Genomic DNA, 15,585 nt, shown 5'->3' on the forward strand with positions numbered 1-15,585 from the left:
CACCTATTTGCAGGGCAGGAATAGAGATGCAGATGTAAAGAACAAATATGTGGATGGGGGAGGGGGAGTAGGATGAATTGGGAAATTGGGATTGACATATATACACTACCATGTGTGAAAAAGATAGCTAGTTGGAACCTGCTGTATAGTGCAGGAACCTCAGCTCAGTGCTCTATGGTGACCTAGATGGATGGGATGGGGGTAGGGGTGGGAGGGAGGCCCAAGAGGGAGGGGATATATATATACACGTATAGCTGATACACTTCATTGTACAGCAGAAATGAATACAACATTGTAAAGCAACTATACCCCAATTTAAAAAATAATATGTGTTTACAGTACTAGTCAGTAGTTTAATAATCCAAAAGCCTTATCCAAAGCCTCTTTTTAATAACAAATCCAGAAGACAAATAAATTGCTGCTTCCTCAGTCTTAAAAACAATTGTCTTTCCTTATTTAACAGCAATCATTTCATTGTAGGAAGACTTGGAATTACAATATGACAAATATTACTATATGTCTAAGAGCCGTGTTCACTACACATCTACACATCTGTTGTTGAGAAATTGGTTTCATCCTTGGATAGATAAAGAGTAGTTGGAAATGTAGAAATTGAAGTAGGTATATGTAGTATAATTATTGCTAAAGACTATGCTCATTATTGTCTTTTTTAAAAATATTTATTTATTTGGCTGCTCCAGGTCTTACTTGTGACACGTGGGACCTTCGTTGCCGTGGGTGGAATCTTCGTTGTGTCATGCAGAATCTTTTAGTTGTGGCATGCTGGATCTTCAGTTGCAGCACGCAGGATATGGTTCCCTGACCAGGGATCGAACCCGGGCCCTCTGCATTCGGAGTGCACAGTCTTAGCCACTGGACCACCAGGGAAGTCCCTCATTATTGTCTCACACAAATTAAAACTCACAGAATTTTTTTGCATATCCTAGATAGACATACAATTTCTTTTGTTAGATGGATAAACCAGTTCAAGTCAGTATTTCTTAAAACTCCATAATACCTTTAATAAATGAGAGAATACACAATTTAAGTGATCCTGCTTCTTTTACTATTTTGTTTCTCTCCTGGTTTTATATAAAGAAATTAGAAACATATTAAAAATTGTCTAAGTCATCTCTTCAAATTTCTCTCAGTTCTCAATATGCACAAGAGCTCTAAAATTAAGATATCTTTTTTTTTTAGCGGTCCGCGGGCCTCTCACCGTTGTGGCCTCTCCTGCTGCGGAGCACAGGCTCCGGACGCGCAGGCTCAGCGGCCATGGCTCACGGGCCCAGCCGCTCTGCGGCATGTGGGATCTTCCCGGACCGGGGCACGAACACGTGTCCCCTGAATCAGCAGGCGGACTCTCAACACTGCGCCACCAGGGAAGCCCAATTAAGATATCTTGCAGAAATTCATTGATATATGTACTTTTTCATGATTTTTATACTGCTTTATTTAATACAGGTGGCACTGTATCTTCAGTTCAAAGAAAAAAAAGTGTTTGCTCTGCAACTATTCACTCAGCCCTTTCTATTTGCTAGATATAATCTTAGAGGTTTAGAACGCAAAAAGTGAAGAATACATGGGCCCTGCTTATAGTATAGATGCCTGTAGTATAAAAGAAGGCAGGCACGAAATGAGATATATGAGTGGAGATTGTCAGAGGAACCATAAAAATATAATAAATGAAGCATTATGGAGCACAGCAAATGAAGAGATTGATGATACCTATAATGTTCGTAAAAACTGATGCTTTTCTGAATTAATTTTCAACAATTTCACCTTAACCACCAGCTAAAATCCTGTGAAGACATGATACATTGTATTCTAAAATTCAGGAAAAACACTAATACATGAATTATAAAATTTCATGAACAGAAATACCACTGTATTTCCTTACATTAAATTCACAATAGTGGCAAAGGTAAAGCCTCTGTGGTAATAGAAGGACCAATGCCGTGGAAGGAGCTGTATTCAATGAGAGACTTGGCATGTAGCATCCTTTTCCTATTTATTCAGTTCTGGTTCAGGACAGGGTTGAGAAGGCAGAGAATGCCATAGACTTAAAACTCAGTTGCTTTAGAAGTAAGGTAAAGATGTTGGGTTATATGATTCTTAAAGGGTCCTTGAAGCTTAGGACTTTATATATCTAATCCTAATTCCATTAAGTATAAACAGGGCAGAATGCAGAAGAGGCGAGAATGAGCAGGAGCTGAGCCCAGTAGATCGCAGGACTGAATAAATTCTGACAACCAAGTGGAAACAAAGGTGTATTGGCCCCTGTAGGCAAAGGACAGAAGTTATGGGGGGCGGACAGAGCTGGGGAGAGGTGTGTAAGAATGAAAAGGCCAGGTGAGGACTCCTATCCAGTCCTTTTTCCATTATCACTAAAAAATGGCAAGAACCTGGATATTACATCAGATACTAAAAAAATCCTATCCTTACTCTGATTTTTCATGCAATAGCACAGGAAAGCCAAACACCTACACTTATACCCCCACTCCTTGTTGAACTGCAAGCACACAGAGCAAGGAGCTGAACAGTCAACCTGGAGAAAGCACCCTCTCTAGACCAGATTACAGGTTTCTCTTTTTGCTTTGATGAAATGTTCCTGGGCTCAGGGGAAAACATTCCACAAATCTGAATGAAATCTCTTTGGTCTGAAATTTGTGCATAAACCTGGAAGGAGGTAGTTTTCATGTGGTTTGGGGTTTTCTGATGAAAATTTCAGTGTTCTGGTTTGTTTGTTTCCCCTAGGAGTCTTCACAGATGAGCCTGTGTGAAAGTTCCCAGCAGATATTTCATTTTATTCGCTTTCCTTCTTTCTCTTGTGGCTGATTTTTATCTTTCTCTTTCAAACTCACACAGCCTAGTCCCTCAGAGCTATGTGTTAGGTCAAAATGTTTTTGCATTGCTCTGTGAATGTCCATGTGGGGACGAGATGCTCCTTTCATTGTAGTACATGAGCTAAAAACTCTGGGGCACATTTTTCCATCAGAAAGCTAACTTGAGTCCATCTAGCCCAACATCTTTATTTGCTAGCAGATCAACCTGAGGCTCAGAGAGGTTAAGTAAAATTGACTTCCTTACTCTTATGACCCTAGTGACTCAAGCCTGCTGCTATCTCTTCCTTTGTTTGCTACACACCTACCTAAGTGTGTATCACTGTCTTTAGATTTGCCTTTTGCAATCCATTCTCCACATTAACAAATGAGAACTCATTCAAAAATGCACTCTTCATGCCATAAAATCTCTAAGGCTTCCCACTGCCTTAAGTAGCCCCTTAATTTCCATTTCAAGTCTGTGACTGATATGGCCACTTCTGATTTCCAGCTTGAACTCTTCTCACCTCTCCTTCTCAAGTGCTGTCCACTACGTTACTGACCTCAGCATGTTCTTGCGTGCCCCTGGGTTTTGTATTGATAAATGCTGATTTCTTGCTCTATAGAAACTTCCACCTTATCCTTAAATCTAACTCCTACAGGTTACAGAGTTGAACTCAAATATCACTAATAACTCCTGCACACTGCTTTAGTTCCTTGCACACCTCCCTCCCTCCCAAATACCACTTAGCAACTATAATATGTGTTGTAAATATTTTTGACTGTATGTTTATTCACTAGACTATGAGCTCCATCGAAGCAGGGTTTTTATTTGTTCTTGCTGATTGCTGTAAGTTATACAATTAGCACAGTGCCCAGCATATGAAGGACTCAAGATATCTGCTTATAAAACAAAGTCGAAACTGGAAACAAATTCTCCTGCTTTTTAGTCTACTATTCTTTCCTCTACTCTATATATTTTAATCTCACTTAAATCACCTATAAATCTACAATGACAGTCTGTGTTTATTCATGTCCCCAGCCTTATTTACTACCCTTCAGCATGCTGTGGTTCCAGTTTATAGAATTAACTGCTGCTCCTCTAAAGTGCCACCTCATTTATATCTTTCTTCCTCTACTTCCTCCTCAGTCTGGTGAAATCCTGTTCATAGATCACCACCTCTAGGAAGCCTTCCAAGATTCCCCAGGTTGACACTCTTGTGTCTCCACTGTACTTGGCACACGTTTTCATTACACTTGGCACACATTTTCAAAAGGACTTTTCCTACACATATTTGGCACATAGTTCCAGGATGACATTTTTTATATTTGTTTAAATGTTTGTCACCCTAATAACTTCAAGATTCATGGATTTAGGGATTATGATTTACCCACCTTTCAATGTCAGTATTTATCACATAATCTGATGCATGTTAAGCTCAATAAATGCCTCTTGAATAAATAACAAAACTGGTATGATATTTTTCCCCGTTCTTTTTCCCTTTAATTCCTGCAAATAAGAGACAAGTGGCACCTCACATATGATAAAGCAAGACACATTCAATTTATGTCAGAATACCCCTGGGTTCCAGTTTTACCACTGATGAGCTGAGTTACCTGAGGCCACTCCTTTTACCATTCTGAACTTCAACTTCCTGATCAATAAAATGAGTTGAAAATAAATAATTGAATAAATAAAGTTTAAAATTAAGATATTTACATGAAATCCATTGTGACTATTATGAAAATGAATGCAGTGTTTTTTAATCAGTGACATGATATTCTGATGTTATCTTTTTTTTTTTTCTGCGGTACGCGGGCCTCTCACCGTTGCGGCCTCTCCCGTTGCGGAGCACAGGCTCCGGACGTGCAGGCTCAGCAGCCATGGCTCACGGGCCCAGCCGCTCCGCGGCATGTGGGATCCTCCCGGACCGGGGCACGAACCCGCGTCCCCTGCATCGGCAGGCGGACTCTCAACCACCGTGCCACCAGGGAAGCCCTGATGTTATCTTTTATTACTAGAAATATACAGATTAAAAATGAGATCTGAATCTTTCCTACAGCATTGAATTAATTTTATATCAAAAATTCTTTTTGGTAATTTAAATAATTATGAATGATTAATTAAAAGTAATTTAAATGTTTATGAAATATTATTTTTCTTCCTAAAGTTTACTTTTTTATTTTGTAAATTGAACATGCTCAGTATATAAAATACAGAACATTTACAAAGATATAAATAGTTAACAAATCATTTTTTATTTTTACCTATAAATAGCTTTTAATTATATTTTGTTGCATTTCTCTCAGCCTTGTATCTATGTGTACTTTTATTTCCTTGTTTCACTTAACTGTGATCCTTATCACATAGTCTACATTGTATTCTTCTTTTTTAAATTAATCGTCATATAAGCAGAATTCATGTTATTTTTCACTAAGTACATTTTAATAATTGAAATTAAACTAATATACTAACAATTACTTTTGGACTTTTACATTGTTTCAAAAATTTACAGTTACAAATTATGTTGTACTAACTATCATTTTGCCTAAAGTTTTTTAACCTAAAGCAAAATTACAAAATATTATTTTTAGGTCAAATAATAAGAGACTTTACCTTTCATTATAAATATAGTTAGATTGATTTCCAAAATGATTATACAAATTTTCAGTCCCACTAGCATTATGCAAGAACGTTAAACGTAAAAGTGTAAACTTCTTGCATAGTACATTCTTGTATTTTCCCATATCTATGCTACTTTAAAAAATAAAAATTATTTTTTATTTTTTCATATGTATTTCTTTACCAATGAAGTTTACTTTTCCCCTAAACAATATATGTCCTCCTTTTTGAATTATCTATTTATGTCTTTTATTCATTGATCTATTTTAAGTATTTCTAATAGGTTTAGTGGGAAAATATTGTCATATTATTGCAAATATTTATCCTACTTTGTTCTTCATATTGGCTTTTGAGTTATATTGAGCGCTTATTGCATATTATCACTCTTCCATGTGGTTTACCTGTATTAACACACTTAATCCTCACAGCAGCCCATCCATTGAGTACTGTTATTATTCTTACTTTAGGCATAAGGAATTTAATATATAGGAAGTTAAATAATCTGCAGTAGCAAGTTAGAATTATCACTCGATGTTGTGGCACTAGCACCTATGCTATTTGGCAGTATACCATGCTGTCTCAAGAACTAAATAAAACATAAAATGTGATTATTTGAAAAAAAAGGATTTATTTGTTTTACAATTTCTTACCGTTCTTGATGTGATTCAGGAAACCATTAACTCTTTTTTAAAGAAATAAACTATGTGGATCTACAAATTTAGATTGTTATACATTACTATATAAGGTAAAATGTATTTAGGTTCCCAATTCTGGGCTCTTTCATTAGTCCCAGATGCTGTATGCAATTTCTAAGAATTCATATATCTGCAATAGTTTAAATTACTATAGAAAAGCAAGAATCTTTCAGCAGATATAGGGAATATAAACAAAAGAACCTCGTCTAAATTCACTATGCACTCCAAGTTTATATATAGATCTGGCTTCGGTAAAATGAAACTATACCTGTTCAAAATGACCTGCTGAAATCTCTTTTGACTTTTACTCTCTCAGAAATGGAATTTTAAAATATCAACTATATATTTTTTTGAAATGTCATTATTGATAAACATTGGGTGTACTATTTCACAGAGATTTTCTGATTTCCCATGAATTATGTTTGCAGTCTTGAGTAGCAAGAACCATGTGAACATCAAGCAATATCATTTATTAGATAATATGGTGACAGAATAATTTACAATGTACATTAAATAAACAAGCCAATGCACCCAACATAGGAGCACCTCAATACATCAGGCAAATGCTAACAGCAATAAAGGGGGAAATCAACAGTAACACAATCATAGTAGGGGACTTTAACACCCCACTTTTACTAATAGACAGATCATCCAAAATGAAAATAAATAAGGAAACACAAGCTTTAAATAATACATTAAACAAGATGGACTTAATTGATATTTATAGGACATTCCATCCAAAAACAACAGAATACACATTCTTCTCAAGTGCTCATGGAACATTCTCCAGGATAGATCATATCTTGGGTCACAAATCAAGCCTTGGGAAATTTAAGAAAATGGAAATCGTATCAAGTATCGTTTCCAACCACAACGCTATGAGACTAGATATCAATTACAGGAAAAAATCTGTAAGAAATACAAACACATGGAGTCTAAACAGCACACTACTTAATAACCAAGAGATCACTGAAGAAATCAAAGAGGAAATCAATAAATACCTACAAACAAATGACAATGAAAACACAGCGACCCTAAACCGATGGGATGCAGCAAAAGCAGTTCTAAGAGAGAAGTTTATAGGTATAGAAGCCTACCTTAAGAAACAAGAAACATCTCAAATAAACAATCTAACCTTACACCTAAAGCAATTAGAGAAAGAAGAACAAAAAAACCCCAAAGTTAGCAGAAGGAAAGAAATCATAACGATCAGATCAGAAATAAATGAAAAAGAAATGAAGGAAACGATAGCAAAGATCAATAAAACTAAAAGCTGGTTCTTTGAGAAGATAAACAACATTGATAAACCATTAGCCAGACTTATCAAGAAAAAAAGGGAGAAGACGCAAATCAATAGAATTAGAGATGAAAAAGGAGAAGTAACAACTGACACTGCAGAAATAAAAAGAATCATGAGAGATGACTACAAGCAAGTATATGGCAATAAAATGGACAACCTGGAAGAAATGGACAAATTCTTAGAAATGCACAACCTTCTGAGATTGAACCAGGAAGAAATAGAAAATATGAACAGACCAATCACAAGCACTGAAATCAAAACTGTGATTAAAAATCTTCCAACAAACAAAAGCCCAGGACCAGATGGCTTCACAGGCGAATTCTATCAAACATTTAGAGAAGAGCTAACACCTATCCTTCTCAAACTCTTCCAAAATATAGCAGAGGGAGGAACACTCCCAAACTCATTCTACGAGGCCACCATCACTCTGATACCAAAACCATACAAAGATGTCACAAAGAAAGAAAACTACAGGCCAATATCACTGATGAATATAGTTGCAAAAATCCTCAACAAAATACTAGCAAACAGAATCCAACAGCACATTAAAAGGATCATACACCATGATCAAGTGGGGTTTATCCCGGGAATGCAAGGATTCTTCAATATACACATATCAATCACTGTGATATACCATATTAACAAATTGAAGGAGAAAAACCATATGATCATCTCAATAGATGCAGAGAAAGTTTCCGACAAAATTCAAAACCAATTTTTGATAAAAACCCTCCAGAAAGTAGGAATAGAGGGAACTTTCCTCAACATAATAAAGGCCATATATGACAAACCCACAGCCAACATCGTCCTCAATGGTAAAAAACTGAAACCATTTCCACTAAGATCAGGAACAAGCAAGGTTGCCCACTCTCACCATTATTATTCAACACAGTTTTGGAAGTTTTAGCTGCAGCAATCAGAGAAGAAAAAGAAATAAAAGGAATCCAAATTGGAAAAGAAGAAGTAAAGCTGTCACTGTTTGCAGATGACATGATACTATACACAGAGAATCCTAAAGATGCTACCAGAAACCTACTAGAGCTAATCAATGAAACTGGTAAAGTAGCAGGATACAAAATTAATGCCCAGAAATCTCTTTCATTCCTATACACTAATGATGAAAAATCTGAAAGTAAAATTAAGAAAACACTCCCTTTTACCATTGCAACAAAAAGAATAAAATATCTAGGAATAAACCTACCTAAGGAGACAAAAGACCTGTATGCAGAAAACTGTAAGACACTGATGAAAGAAATTAAAGATGATATAAATAGATGGAGAGATATACCATGCTCTTGGATTGGAAGGATCAATATTGTGAAAATGACTCTACTACCCAAAGCAATCTGCAGATTCAATACAATCCATATCAAATTACCACTGGCATTTTTCACAGAACTAGAACAAAAAAATTCACAATTTGTATGGAAACACAAAAGACCCCAAATAGCCAAAGCAATCTTGACAAAGAAAAACGGACCTGGAGAAATCAGGCTCCCTAACTTCAGACTATACCACTATGGTACTGGCACAGAAACAGAAATATAGATCAATGGAACAGGATAGAAAGCCCAGAGATAAACCCATGCACATATGGTCACCTTATCTTTGATAAAGGAGGCAAGAATATACAGTGGAGAAAAGAAAGCCTCTTCAATAAGTGGTGCTGGGAAAACTAGACAAGTACATGTTAAAGAATGAAATTAGAACACTCCCTAACACCATACACAAAAATAAACTCAAAATGGATTAAAGACCTAAATATAAGGCCAGACACCATCAAAGTCTTAGAGGAAAACATAGGCAGAACACTCTATGACATAAATCACAGCAAGATCCTTTTTGACCCATCTCCTAGAGAAATGGAAATAAAAACAAAAATAAACAAATGGGACCTAATGAAACTTCAAAGCTTTTGCACAGCAAAGGAAACCACAAACAAGACCAAAAGACAACCCTCAGAATGGGAGAAAATATTTGCAAATGAAGCAACTGACAAGGGATTAATCTCCAAAATTTACAAGCAGCTCAATAACAAAAAAACAAACAACCCAATCCAAAAATGGGCAGAAGACTTAAATAGACATTTCTCCAAAGAAGATATACAGATTGCCAACCAACACATGAAAGAATCCTCAACATCATTAATCATTAGAAAAATGCAAATAAAAACTACAATGAGATATCATCTCACACCGGTCATAATGGCCATCATCAAAAAATCTACAAACAATAAATGCTGGAGAGGGTGTGGTGAAAAGGGAACCCTCTTGCACTTTTGGTGGGAATGTAAATTGATACAGCCACTATGGAGAATAGTATGGAGGTTCCTTAAAAAAACTACAAATAGAACTACCATATGACCCAGCAATCCCACTACTGGGCGTATACCCTGAGAAAACCATAATTCAAAAAGAGTCATGTACCACAACGTTCATTGCAGCTCTATTTACCAGGACATGGAAGCAACCTAAGTGTCCATCGACAGATGAATGGATAAAGAGGATGTGGCACATATATACAATAGAGTATTACTCAGCCATAAAAAAAAATGAGACTGAGTTATTTGTAGTGAGGTGGATGGACCTAGAGACTGTCATACAGAGTGAAGTAAGTCAGAAAGAGAAAAACAAATACTGTATGCTAACACATATATATGGAATCTAAAAAAAGAAAAAAAGAAAAGAAAATGGTCATGAAGAACCTAGGGGCAAGATGGGAATAAAGATGCAGACCTACTAGGGAATGGACTTGAGGATACAGGGAGGGGGAAGGGTAAAGTGGCACAAAGTGAGAGAGTGGCATGGACATATATACACTACCATATGCAGAATAGATAGCTAGTGGGAAGGAGCCGCATAGCACAGGGAGATCCGCTTGGTGCTTTGTGACCACCTAGAGGAGTGGGATAGCGAAGGTGGGAGGGAGGGAGATGCAAGAAGGAAGAGATATGGGGATATATGTATATGTATAGCTGATTTACTTTGTTATAAAGCAGAAACTAACACACCACTGTAAAGCAATTATACTCCAATAAAGATGTTAAAAAAAATAAAATAAAAAAACAAGCCAGTGCATAAAATAAACCTTCCAGCTTGAATTCTTGTAGAGGAGACAAAGGCTATGTAACAAATATCAGTTTAAAAGATACAACTTATACCTCTTAACAGAAAAGAAGAAAAAAAAAAAAAACACGAAAGCAAAATCCATCCTGATTACTGTAAATGCTGTCCTCAGTTTTAAAAGAAGGGGCAAACTGCATTAAACACTCCAACATTGGAAGCAATGTGTCATGTTATTCTCTTCCATAGCATGATGTGATGGGTATTGTGTCTTATGACCGCTGGTAATGTCCACCACAAGAGATGTCAGAAGGAAATCTTGTTGTGAAATGTCAGCTCTAAAGCCCTGAATAGTGTGTTCACAGATAGAGTGCTTAGATCAGCCAGCTTCAATGAAAACCCACAGGAAGGTGAAAATATTCTCCCCTACTATTATCAAATACATAACTCCTGAATGAATACATTTAACATCACATTACACTTTTTTTGCTTTCATATTTTAATATGAAGTTGTGCTGAGTATTTTCTCTTACACGTTGTACAGCACTGAGGTATGTATTGATATTCATATATAACATGCATTAAGCACTTAATCCATGTCAAATTTAACTCTCACAGCGATCGTTAGTGGTAGGTGGTGTCACTATCTACTGCGAGAGAAATTAAGATATGCTTTTAACACTTTCTGTTGATCCTAAGATATATTTCAACATCAAAAGCTATTACTATTACAGTACTTTCATCATTGCTATCATTCCGCGATTAGTAACTGATATGCATATTGAAAGTATATGTGGTAAATTTAATTACTGAGTCAGATCTATGCAGTAAATAAATTTCAAAACCATTTTTAACAGTTTTACTAAATGCACAGGAAGAGTAAGATGAGATAAAAAGATTGTTAATGTTGATGTTTTATACAGTACAAAACATTTTATCATTATGTATTATTGAAGTGCCTTTTAATGGGAAGATTCTCTGAAGTTTTATCTCCTTCAAATACTGGGGACAATGATTATTCTCACTAGGGAAAAAATGCAACTTATTATAGTTACATATCAAGACAAACGTATTCATTGGCATATGTTCTGTTTTAATTAGCAGTCAGAGTTCTGCTGGAGTTGCTTACCTTTGATAATTGAAAAGAAAACTTTAGCAGACACATTTACATAGACAATTTATCATGTTACATGCAGACCCAATCACAAGTCAGTATGGGAATCAGGCAGGCAGGAAGAGGGGAGTGACCTGGGAGTTGACATGACCAAAATTTGAACTGACAGTTCCAGGACCAGAACTTTGCACCCGCAGATGTGGAATAAAAAAGCTTTGTTCTGATTCACACTCACTAAATATCTAAGGGCACTGGTCTGGGAGCTAGTACCCACCATAGCAGACTCTAAGCACAAATGGGGTTGCGGGGGCATTAAATCCCATTGAGGTCATAGTGAGTAGAGTGTTGTCAACCACGGGAAAGACACTTATGAGAATATAATTAGTTGTTATAGTTCGCAACAAATTCAGGGCGAAATGAGGGCATAATCTCAATGATGTTGCACAAATCTCATCACTCTGACTTGGCAGAGAGGAGGAAATGGGGAGCAGTTAAGTTCAGGCCTGAGGCCTCACTTTATCCATTTTAGATAATGGGCTTAAAACAGAAAACAAAGTGCTGACTCTATGCATTGTCTAAAGGCTTCTAATATGCTACCAGGGTCATTGTTATTGGCCTGGGGACAGAAGGGAACTGTATCTGCATCTGTCAGCCTTCATTAATTGGGCAACTCAGCACAGGCATGGAGACAGAGATCATAAAGCATTATGATTCAGTTTCTTATTCGTGAAGTAATGACAATTGGATCCCTAGGAGAGAATGAGCTCTTAAATATTCAAGCAAAATCCACCAGTTAGAGAGGGGTAAATATCTCTGCTTATAATATCTGTTCATTAACTCAGCAGATAATAATTGAGAGTATACTAAGTGTCAGGCATGTGTATAGTTGTTAGGGTTAAAGATATTAAAAAGTAGTAGATGCTTATACTCTAAAGGGCAAACTCAATTTTCCTTTCCCTTTCTACAAACCGGAAAATAATTTATTTTACCATCAGAAGTTCCTATGTATATACTGTTGTGGTGAGATTGAGGAACTTTGAATTTTGATGGAGTGTCTTTATATTATTTCCTGTAAGGTTTTAGGATATCACTCCCTAGATACATAATTAAATGTGAATTTTGCTGTTAAGGATTTTTGCAAAAATTTTATTCCAACTAACTGTGACAAGTTGTTCTGGACAAGCCTGAATACAGTTGAAGTTAAAATAGCAGATTTGCTTTGTTTAGATTTCAATTGAGGATAGTTTAGTTCATCATGCTCTTCCATTCATGGGACTCTATGATCATCAATCTTTACAAGTCCTCTCTCACATTTTATATTTGATTTTATTTATTTCCTACATTTTATTTTATTTTACACCCATCCCGCCCTTAACTACGTTCTCACTTTCATATATTATCAGGGAAATACAGAGATAGATCTTTTCAAAAATATATAGTACTGGTGGGTGCATGTATATGTTTTAAATACATCTTAAATAATAAACAGTTTTAAGAATTGTTCAGGTCTTAATATGTGTGAAGCACTCTTCAAAGTGTTTTTCATATATTGACTCATTTAATTCTTAAAACAATTTTATGGTGTAGGTACTATTATTTTCTCCATTTACAGATGAGAAACAGAGGCACAGAGAAGTTATGTGATTTGCCCTAGGTTACACACCTAACAAGAAGTCATACCCAGATTATCTGGCTCCAGAAACTGGAAGTTTTAACCCATCTCTATGTATTTTGCCTCTATGTATGTCACATTGTGTCGTAGATCTATTTTCCATATCTTAATTTTACACTTGATACTACAATTTTCAGTCCACATTAGCATATAAATATCATTCATTGCTTTGAACTGCTACTGCTGCAGCCTGTTCTATAGTTTAAGGAAACTATATTTTATTTAACTGTTCTCTTTGTTGGAAACACCTGGATTATTTCCAGCTCTCTACTTCTACAAAAAATACTGCAGTAAACGTTCTGCGAATTTCCCTTTTGAGCCCATTTTTGTTTGGATGTGGAGTGGAATTGCTGGGTCATGCTATACATTTACATTACATTTTAACATGCCGTGTTAAAATACTCTCCAAAATAGCTGTACTAATTTTCATTCCAAGAGGAATGCATGCAGGTTACTATTTTTTCACATAATACACAATCCTTGATATTTATCTATGTTTGCCAGTCTGATTGAAGGTATATCACTGTGGTTTTAATTTGCCATTTCTATTTACTAGCAGAGTTAATTCTCTTTTCATATAGTTTTAGTCATTTTTTTCTATAACTTAATTGTTCATATTCTTTGTCCATTTTTCTAATGTGTTTACTTATTTTCTTTGAAGTAGTTTCTTGGACATTTTTTATATTAATCTAGAAGTCTTTTTAAATTTTTAAAATTCTTTTTGACGTTTTTTTAATCAACAGTTTCAGTGTTACCTAGACTAGTCACAATCATAAACTGCAAGCAGGTATTCTTAATGGAACCAAGAAATTTGGTGATACTCACAGATTATGGTGACTGAAACAAAAAGAATAATGACAATAACAGAAAATCCATAATAGAATGTTAGTGAAAAAAGACTAACACATTACATCAGAAAGTTAACTAAGCATAACAACCCAGTGAAGTAGGTGTTGTTATCCCCATTTTAATGATGATTAAACTGAAACTCACAACAATTAAGTTACTTATACATAGGATTGATAACTGAAGGTCAATAGTACTTGAGTAAAGAAAGATGCAAATCTTCATTTCTATCAGCAGAACAAGTGATTCTGATGGATTTAGTTCTTTACCAGCACTTCAAGAAAGACTGTCTATCTAAATCCTACATTTGTCAAATTTTGTCACTACTGCTCTATGTGCAGAGATGAAAAAAAATTATCAAAGTGTGAATAAGGAAGAAATCCAGAACTTCTTTGCCAGTTGTCATCCTTCCTTTCTCTATAGATATAAATGCTCATGTATCTCTTGGTCCACATATAAAGAGAGGGTGTTTTGGCAAAATATAATTGAAAACAAAATCTTCTGTCAATTCAGAAAATTTCTCCAAAATGTAGAGAAAGAAAACAGTTTATTATTGAGTAAGCATTATCAGAATGTGATGTGTATCACAGGTAATCTGCTAAGAGGTTTAGGTTTCCAAGACAGAAAGAAATCTCAACCTTTTTATAACCAAGCAGATACAACCCATTGCATATATATTCTCAAGATAAACAATAACTAGTCCTCGAGTAGGGGGACGTGACAGCATCATTGACCACACGTAGTGTGATCGCCTACAATACCCTGGTAATTGGGATTACCATCTGTGTTAGTTACTTAGCTAAATTCAAAGGAAAAATAATCTTTTCATATCTCTATGACAGGGGGCAGTTTTGCAACTTGCAGCCAGTTGAAGTTAGGCTCCTATTCTCCCACAGAAACTGGGAGATAGGGACCCTATCTTCCTTGGATGTTTACATTACAATGAGATGGTTTCCAGGTCCTTGAGAAAGCCATTCCTGGGTATTCAAACAGCCAACAAAAACCTTCTTTAGCTTTTACCAAACGTAAAACTGATAGCTAGTGGGAAGCAGCCACATAGCACAGGGAGATCAGCTCGGTGCTTTGTGACCACCTAGAGGGGTGGGATAAGGAGGTGGGAGGCAGGGAGATGCAAGAGGGAAGAGATATGAGGATATATGTATATGTATAGCTGATTCACTTTGTTATAAAGCAGAAACTAACACACCATTGTAAAGCAATTATACCCCAATAAAGATGTTAAAATAAATAAATAAAAATAAAATGTTTTACATACATTTCAAAGAGACAGAGAAAGAACTTACACTTAGAAATTTTCTAAAGCAAATGGTCTAAGAAAAGGGAGGAGAGGGAATTCCTTTCCCTTATTTTTAACATAGAGAATTAAGCCTCCTATTTTTAATTTGTATTTGCCCTTACGGGTGCTAATGTATTCTGCAGTTAATATCCAT

General features: G+C 35.7%; 1 non-coding gene across 1 annotated transcript; it reads right to left on the reverse strand.

The window, feature by feature from the left end:
• Positions 1–815: 815 nt before the first annotated feature.
• Positions 816–888, reverse strand: TRNAR-CCG (transfer RNA arginine (anticodon CCG)). The gene has a single exon. It is a non-coding gene; the product is annotated as a tRNA-Arg (tRNA).
• Positions 889–15,585: the final 14,697 nt, after the last annotated feature.

Source organism: Orcinus orca, chromosome 4 (assembly GCF_937001465.1).
Source record: "Orcinus orca chromosome 4, mOrcOrc1.1, whole genome shotgun sequence".
Taxonomy (NCBI): Eukaryota; Metazoa; Chordata; class Mammalia; order Artiodactyla; family Delphinidae; genus Orcinus; species Orcinus orca.